This window comes from Meleagris gallopavo, chromosome 2 (genome assembly GCF_000146605.3).
Source record: "Meleagris gallopavo isolate NT-WF06-2002-E0010 breed Aviagen turkey brand Nicholas breeding stock chromosome 2, Turkey_5.1, whole genome shotgun sequence".
Taxonomy (NCBI): Eukaryota; Metazoa; Chordata; class Aves; order Galliformes; family Phasianidae; genus Meleagris; species Meleagris gallopavo.
The window spans coordinates 21804576-21812492 of record NC_015012.2 but is presented as its reverse complement, the minus strand read 5'-3'; the positions used below and the strand labels follow the sequence as shown (position 1 = coordinate 21812492).

General features: G+C 34.6%; 1 protein-coding gene across 2 annotated transcripts in view; it reads left to right on the top strand.

Annotated features, from left to right (window-relative positions):
- The first annotated feature begins 2208 nt into the window (after positions 1-2208).
- SYT14 (synaptotagmin 14) overlaps positions 2209-7917 on the top strand; it is a 72635-nt gene continuing 66926 nt past the window's right edge. Inside the window, exon 1 of one of the 2 annotated variants that reach the window (XM_031552372.1) lies at positions 2209-2251. The gene's annotated coding sequence lies outside the window, so the exon portion shown is untranslated. The remainder of the gene's footprint in view (positions 2252-7917) is intronic. The other variant, XM_031552371.1, reaches the window with a different exon arrangement.

The following is a 7917-nucleotide window of genomic DNA, read 5'->3' as shown; positions in this document are numbered from 1 at the left end:
AACATCAGGCTGGCTCACTGGTATTTGGTTTCCTTTTTAGAAGTATCTTCAAGGCTTATGTTTTAGATTGCTGAGTATAAAAAAAATTAAAAAAATAAAAAAAGCTCAAATAAAATGAGGATGCTTTCTAACTTCATAATTCATAGGCATTCTGTTATAGAAGAGTTATGTTTTAATCCACTAATTTGATCCCTTTTATCCTTCTTCCTCTAATAGACAGATTTCTTACAGTTATTTGTTTAGAATGTAAATTTCACTACAAGATATGTGTACTCTCAAAACTCTTATTGTTATAAGCAGTTGGCACTTTTCAGTTATGAGATTTATATATCAATTGATATTATAAAATCCTTTATTATATGGCATCATTTCTTTATGGAATGAAGGAAGTGCTGTATAACACACATTTTTATGAGATGGAAACAATTTTGTTACCTACAGTATGTAAAAACAAAAATACAAACTAGCTGATATTGTATCCTAAGATCCTTTTTCCATGTTTTCGTTAGGTGGAAAGTATTTTGTTACCTACAGCTTGTTTTAGAGTGTCTGGAAGCTTTTGGAGCCCTGTAGTGATTAGTATATATGAAATAGGTTGTTTGTGGATTTTCAGAACAGTTCTGTGTTTTTGTAAAGTTTCAGAGCACCATGCCTAATTACATACGTGAACAGAACTCTTCAGTTCTGTATTCCACGTGTCCTGGGATGTGTCTAGAGAAAGGCAATGAAACTGGTGGGGTGCCTGGAGTGCAAATCTTATTGGGGAATGGCTGACGGAGCTGGGATTGTTCAGTCTGGAGAAGAGGAGGCTCAAAGGAGACCTTATTGGACTCTACAATTTCCTGAAGAGAGATTGTGATGAGGAGGAGTTTGGCCTCTTCTTGCAGGACCCAAGGAAATGACCAAAAGTTGTACCAGAGGAGATTTAGGTTAGACATAAGGAAGAACTTTTTCTCTCAGAGAGTGGTCAGGCACTGGAATGGCCTGCCCGGGGAGGTGGTGGAGTCACAGTCCCTGGCATGTTCAAGAGGTGTCTGGATGAGGAGCTACAAAATATGGTTTAGTGCTTGTGGTAGCAGTGGGATGGTTGGACTAGATGATCTCGCAAGTCATTTCCAACCTTGTGATTCTATGATTCTGTGGTATTCCTGTAAAGAATTATTATTTTGTAGTCAGTGAAAACAGGGTTAGAAGGCATTAGGGTGTGGTTAAGGTTTGACTTTCAGGAATATCATTCCAAAATGTGTCAATTTAAAAGAGAATAAGACCATGAATAATGTAAATGTATTCAATATAAAGGAACCATAATAAAAATAATTTTTTCAGTAGTTTCTCAATATCATTAAAAGAATCTCTTCAACAGTTTTGCCAGTTCCTCCTTTAGGAGGATTTAGGAGTAGGTCATCTTGGGTTCTGTCCCACATGTGTCATGGGTGACATGAAAAGTATTGCTCTTTCAACATGATTGAAATGTATTCTCCCAATATTGTTCCTTTAGTGTCCTTACTAGGTATATTATGTGTTGTTTTCCTCTGTAGTAGTTCCAACATTAAAATGCTTTAAGCTAAAGTTTAATATTTCTAGCAACAGCTTTGCTATTTCCTTATACATATCTCAAATTATTTATAGCTAATGTTTTGTTGCTGCTGTTGAAGTTCATTAAAAACAAAACAGCAACAACAACAAACTTCTTGAAGAGAAATTCCAAGTTAGCCCTGCCCCTCCTACCTTTAGTTACAGGCTTTCTCTCTCTCTTTCTCTCTCTCTCTCTCTCTCTCTCTCTCTCTTTTTTAATTTTTATTCTTCAAAATACTGCTGAAGTTTTGGCATTTCTTTGTGTTAGAAATATTTCTGATGTTTTGAGAATTCTTGTGTAGATGATGGTTCCTTTGAAATGGGAAATTATGCCTTATACTTCATAAATAATTTTAGAAGTGTTTCTGCTTGCGTTTTTAGTTTTCTCAGTGTTAATTTTCTGTAAAACTCTTACAACTGGATTATCATTCACAACGCTAAGCCAAAGATACATTCACTTATTTAGCAAGTCCTCAATTTATATAGAATATCCTTTGAATAAACAATCATTTGCATTTTCTTAAACGATAGATTTTGCTGCTTTTTCCTTTTCACTGCTTACAAGTTTTACTAAGAAGCCAATTACTTTTATTTCATTAACATTTTCTAATGTTTTATTTTCAAAAAGGTGGAGAACGAACTTGTGGTGTACATGAGCTAATCTGCATTAGAAAAGGTAAGCAACATTTTGTAAAATACCTTCTTAGCTTGCGAATAGTATCGGTGAGTTATCAGCTCCTTAATGTTAATGCCTTAATTTTTTTTATTTTAGTGTTGTGTATTTGCATTGCAAAATCTTTTGATGCTGACAATGTAAATTTAAAAAAAACAACAACAACCACGGAATAAAGTAAAATTTTGAAATTGCAAAATAGAACGTGCATTGTCACAAAAAGGAAAGTATTTCCAATATTCACTGAGTTTCATGGAAGTTGTCAACTTTGTTCAGCAGTGGTAGGAAACCACAAAATACATAAACTTTAATCTCTGCCTTTTACTGTCAGATTTTTGTAGATTGGTTTGATTTCAAGTAATGGTTGAATGTTGTGAGGATATTTTAAATAAGCCATGTAGTGGGCTGCCTGTTTCTGCCTGTATTTTCTTGAGATCATAATGACTCATTCTATGAAAACAGCTTTATCAGTTATAAAACCTGTAATTGATAGAGTATGAAATAGAACTGTGCTCAAGAGAAGGCTTTTATAGGTTTAAAGCTGAGCTAAAATGACTGAAGTTGCAGTTTGTGGTACAGTTCAGTTCAGAGAATGACTAGATACAGTTCTATATTCTGTCCCACCCTTTGCCAGCCCAACGCTTGTTTCTGCTTCCTTTGCAGTGGTGTTGCTGTTGAATCTTTGTGTTCTGATCTGAAATCTAATCTTAATAAAAAAAAAAGTTTCTTCAAGGATTAGTTCATTGAATTGACTCACCATTAGGTCAGAAGAGTGTTCCCATTGTAATTACTTAAAGGTTTTAATAAAAATATTAAAAAAAAAAAACCAAACTCATGTACATACTATTTTCTACCCTCAAAGTTAAGTCTACCAGTTAAAGTAAAAAACAGCTTTATGGCCACAACTTGTCTTTCCAAATAATTTATTGAAGAAGTGATATAGAGTTGTATGCCATTTGATGATATTGCAATTAAAAATGCTTTTCTTCTCTTTTAAGCTCTAAGTTATTCCATTAAAAAAAAAATTAAAAACAACAAAACATCAGCGCCTTTATTGCCATCTCTGTCTTTCTATTGATGGATAAGTCAGTGCCCATGGTGCTCTTTATTCCTTCTATAATAGGCTCTGTTTTTCTTTCTGAATAATGAAACTCATTGAACTAGAAAGTTTAGAAAGCCTGCTGATGGAGTTGCAAAGTCCATTAATCTTGCTCATCGCTATTTGTTTCAGGGTATTGTACTGAGTTAAGAAAAATGTTTTCTGTGTACTTGGAGACAGCAGTTGCTTGTTTTTATTGCAATTGCTGGGAAGTTCAGTTGAGGGGATGGCATCTTTTTAAGGCTTTAGATATTATAAACTTTTAATAATAGTTCCCTGAAATGTATTTTAGGATAAGTGTGATTTAAAGAGAAGCGTCCCTTTAGTACCATTTATACTTGTGTTATGTTGGGTTCCTTTTTTCTTTAGACCAGTTTCCATGTGTATTCTTGTAGCCTTCTGTGCCCATATGCACAGCTACCTCACTGACAAACTTCTTGTAAGATGGGAACAGGTGCATTTTTTAATCTGTCCTCTCTCTGCTTAACAAGTAGCATATAAAGCATAATGCACTTGCCATCACGCTGCATGCTTTTCAGTTGTGTAGTGTTTAGATTCCTTGCTTTTACTATATTGATTACTTTATCTAAGACTTCACATCATCTGGTATGCATTCAAGATGTTTTGCTTTGTTTTGTCTGACAAATGGCCTGGCCTAAGGATGAATTTGTGTGCCAGGCGTCCAGTATCTGGATCAGATTGTCAGGATCTGAGTGCATGCTCCAGATTCATACTAACTACTCAGAAAATGAAGGCCTTTCCAAACTGAGGACTTGTTGGAATCTGGAGCAGGTCATGTTGGGACCTTCTAGCTCTGTCCCTAATGCCTAGGATACTCATTTCAAGCTTATATAGGAAAGAGCTGAAAAGTACATATTTTGTGGCATAGAAGTCTTCCACTTTGCAATATCTTGACCATGCTGTGAAAGCCAAGGCTTCTTTGGTTCATGAGCTCACTGTTAAAGTTTGATGGACAGCTAAGTATTCAGACATGGGAAAAATCCCTGCAGTCTTGACTTGTTTGTACAAAGTCATGTCTCCACTCCCTTTTCACTGGTGCCCATGTGACTGTGGTACCAGGCGTGTACTCTCAAGCACTGTTAGCATTTATTTATTCATTTTCCTCAATACATTTGACAAAAATATTCTGCATTTGGAATTTGCTCAAATCCTCTAGTGCTTTCTGCCAGGTGGTACTACCTGACTACAGCTACCCGGTGACTATAGTTACAGTACCCAAGTAGAACCCCTGAAGGAAAGATTTGTGGTAAATAATAACCAGTGTGAGTAACCAGAGCTCAAGATACCCAGTAACTTGTGCTTCATTTGCCCTGTTTCTCATAATCCTTCCAAATATTTTATCAAGAAGTGACTGATTTGGTAAGCAGGATATTCAATCTTATTTGTCCTGTACTGAAAAGGGAAAAGCAAGCAAACCTGTCTTCAATGAATAATGCAAAGGAAAATCATTTTCAGGTGATGTAGTGTAATTAGAATTTATACAAGGATTATAAAACTTGAAATATAGCTGTTAGTGGTGATTCATTTTTCATTCTGGTTAAGAAACTAGCCTGTTCCTGAATTGTCTTTTTTGCCAACTGATTTTTGCTAGGGAAGAAGGAACCTTGGGGTGACTGATGCTTAAATGGGGAAAGGGACCATAAACGTTACCAAGGATATGTGTAGCCTCGCTCTTTAGCTCATATTATTCGGTTAAAACTTCTTTACATGTATGTGAAGACATAACTGTAAAAATAAAGACCCAAAAAGAAACTGCTGCCTTTGAGTATATTCAGTTGTTAAAATTAAAATTATATGAATTTTCACTTTTTATTTTTTAAGAGCTTGCCTTCATTGCTTTCATTTTCTTAGATACTCCACGCTGCAGTACTGAGACTGGAAACAATGCATTGACTTCTCATTTCAAAACATCATTAAAGCTCCTTTGAAGTTAACAATTCTTCCACTGAAATAAATAAAACTTATTTCGGTTGTAGATTTATTTTTAGCTTTTAAGACTTGAAAATTTGCCAGTATTGATTGTAATGCTTACTGAATATCTGCAATTATCTGAATTCTTGTGTGAATAAGATATCAGTATGGTGCCAGTACACAACTCAGATTTGCTAACCAAAGGTGTTGTAATTGTCTTCTTTAGGACTTGCTCCCACTTCACATAACGTTGTCATGGTTTCATAGATAAACAAGATGGACTGTGTGGCAGGTCTGTTTCTAGTCTCACAAGAAGGCTTGCAGTACTTTTGCAGTGTCTTGCTTGTATGGTTTCCTTTTGCAGATTCATACATATTTGAGAAGCATGTCTAAAATATTGATGGCGGTAGGAAGACTTTTCTGGAAAACCTCAAAAACTAATTTGCATGTATTTTAAAATAAATGCTTCTTTTAAGTATGTAACCATACTACACGTGTCTTGAAAATGTGCGTATTTGGAAGCAATTATGTAACATCCAGTAGCTGCAGAATATAGAACCAGATACTTCCCAGCTAAAGGAAGTATAATGAGTTATTCAGAAATCTGGCATTACATCACTGAAATTTGTGACTTCTGTGTATAACGTTGCTTAGTGGTTGCAGTGTTTGTGTGTCTTCATATGGACACACTGTTGAATTCTGGAAGCTGAGAAATGGGAAAACATTTTTCTGTATTATAGATTAATGTCTTGTTTACTTCTGTTTTTCGTTTAATGCCAGTTTGTACATATACTTACTTTCAAATTCTTACCTGTTTGACAGTGTGAATTCATGGTGTGTCTAAGGAAAGAGGAGCCCTTCTTATCTTAGCAGTGGACTAATTTGCTTCATTCGCCCTCTTAATTTCTGACTTGCAGAAGAGAGGAACAAGGTTTTCTGAAATATATGTTTGCTGTTTATTCTAATATGGTGAAAGGTTTGCTTTTTTTTTCTGGCTGGTAACACCCAAATATTTTTAAGAGAGTCACAAGAATTGTGTAAGCTGTTCCTTTGGTTATTTACCATGGGCATGAAAGAACCTGGGGAACTTGAAAACAGCCCAGAAAAATATATATATTTTTTTTTGCCTGTGCAGTGCTCTGTAGCTAGGCTGCTAGTTTAGCTTGGAATTGGCTGTCGTTAGATGTACTAATGTCTTAATTGAGGCTGTTTTTCAATTTCTGTTTGTCCAGATGAGGGACTGGTGATGAGTTCTTACAATATTGACCTGTAACTGAAGGGCTCTTCAATGTATTCTAATATGTATAAAGTTCACTATATGATGTAGAAGTGACATTAAAGCAAAAAATTAACGACCACAGTATTTTTAGATCTCTTTCATCTTTCACTGTTCATTTATGTAGTTTTGAAGAAATATAAAGTGATACTTCTAACTCAGTAATGTATTTTGTTTAATTGATAGAAATGTAGATTGAGTATCTAAGGTCTGAGTTGCACAGACTTTTTTATAATTATTTTAGTAAGACCTTTTTACTTTTGCAAGATGTTCTTTCTATTGTTGTAGCAGTCTTACAAACAAAGGAAATTATTCAGCAAACTGTCTTTGTGACTAATAATGGAACAGAAGTGCTCTTTAATATGCAAAAGAAAGAAGTTACAAGGAGACTCTGTCTTTGGCTGACAATGTAAGATGTCACTTTTAATAATAATTTTGAAAAGATAAGAAGGTATGAATTTTTGTTTTGCCAGAAAAATATTCTAAGTAGAACAATGCACTCTAACTTTCTGGTCAACTATCCTCATCTGTTCACATGTATCTGAATGTTAAGTTGCCAATTGCATTTCACTGAGGTGGTAAAAATAGCATTTATTAATGAGATTCCCTTTGTAACTAGAAACATACAACGACAAAAGTTCCAAATGGAAAACACGAAGTTGACTATTTTATTTTTATTTTTTCAAATTGATATCCTTGTATTAAAAGTCTACACAACAGAGGCTACTTCTGTAACATACTCAGAAAATAGTAATTAACCTACTTGTTATTGTGTTGAGAAACATATCAAATTTCATGTGTTTCTAGCCTGAAAAAAATATCTATTTTGTTCCAGGAGTCCTAAACTTAATACACTTAAGTGATACAAGAGTAGCTGCATATTCAAAAGATGAAAGTAATGGTAGTGTACACTAGAGTAAATACTAAACCTTATTCTCTGTGGAAGGCTAACCTGGATTTCTACATTTTGGACTAGTGAAAGTGTAATATGCAAAAACTATTTTATCCAGGAGGCGACTGATGGCCACACAGGAAGCAGAGTATATTTCTGTTTCTTCTCCCATCTTTGTAGTCATCCGTAAACCAGCATCTACTGGGTTCTTGTAATTCAACTATCTCAGCTTCTTTTCTTCCTTAAAACACAAAACCTGCTAAGAACTTTGCTATATCCAAATTCTAAGTTCCCAGCATTTTTTTTCTAGATAGCAGTAAAAGCTACAGTGTGAACATGTTATTACTTTGCTATGTGTTCTATTTAATTGCTGTGCTGTTTGGTGATTCTGGACTGTCTCACACTTCATCGTAGAGAAATTTTGGAAGCTTTTGTTTTTTAAAGACTTTTATGATGTAATTTTTTTTTTT